The sequence below is a fragment of the Spermophilus citellus genome (assembly GCF_964194105.1).
Source record: "Spermophilus citellus genome assembly, chromosome: 6".
NCBI lineage: Eukaryota > Metazoa > Chordata > Mammalia > Rodentia > Sciuridae > Spermophilus > Spermophilus citellus.
In genome coordinates this window covers 114851627-114852713 of record NC_138187.1, presented here as the reverse complement: position 1 = coordinate 114852713, position 1087 = coordinate 114851627, and positions in this window count along the sequence as shown.

Below are 1087 nucleotides of genomic sequence, written 5' to 3'. Positions count from 1 at the left end.
GAGCATGCCCAAAAACCTGCCTTGGGAGCATGCGCAAAACCTAGCCCCGCCCCAACTCCTCCTTTGAAGGTGGAAATGGAGTTGCCCGCCCCTTGAGCCGGTACCGGCTAACGGAAGTGAACCAGAAACTAACTATAGGCTGCTGCCTTCCCATTTGTTTGGCCAGAGATTTACATCATTCTGTCCCATCCAGAAGGTGTAAGATTTCCATTGCAAATAGAGATTGTGGAGAGGGGACGGCGGTTGGACTAGGGGAGTAAGATGTCACTTTACCTGGTGGTCCTTTGGCTTTTGCTTCGCTTTCCGACGCCCTGTGCAAACGGAAGCATGGCTGATGGTTCTTACGAGAAAAATACATGAATAGTCTTTTAATTGGTTCCTTGATCATTCTTTTCTCTTTTATTACAATTTTAGCTTTTAAGTGACTCGGCTGCCTTCTCTACTATTTGGTCATGAATTTCTTTTTTTCTTCTCAACAAGGATTGTTCTGGGGACCCAAGTGCTGTCAGCTTTTATAAGGAATGTTGATTACTTTATATGAAATAGGATGGAAGGAGGTTGATTAAACCCTGTGAAATGAGAGACAGTTGAGGAATTCTGGGAAAGATGGCCGTGGTCAAGGATTCGTGGGATCACAATGTACTTCTACAATATTTGTGAGAGGGATGTGTGAGATAAGGATCAGATTTTTTTTAAATAGCATCAGGTATCAAAACCAGCACTAATGAGTGAAAGCTAAAGGGAGGCAGCTTGAAAGTCTTTGCAAGAAAGGATTTTGTTCATAACTATGATTTCACAAATAATGACTCTCCCAGGATTCTCTGAATTTCCCCTCTGAGAGTGGACCATTTGAGTAGAACCAGAGTATCAAAGAAGAAATTTTAAAGTCTAGTAAAAATTTATATGTGGATTTTTCAAAATGCTACAAATAGTTGATTCTTTGCTGTCTTTAAACAATATACAGTAATCACAAGAAAAGTTCCTTCTGTTCTTTGTGTCATTAGTTCTTGGCCTCACTCAAACCTAAATGATGATGTGGAGGAAGAGAGCACACAAGATAACATGGTTATTAGCTTCCAGTTTAGAG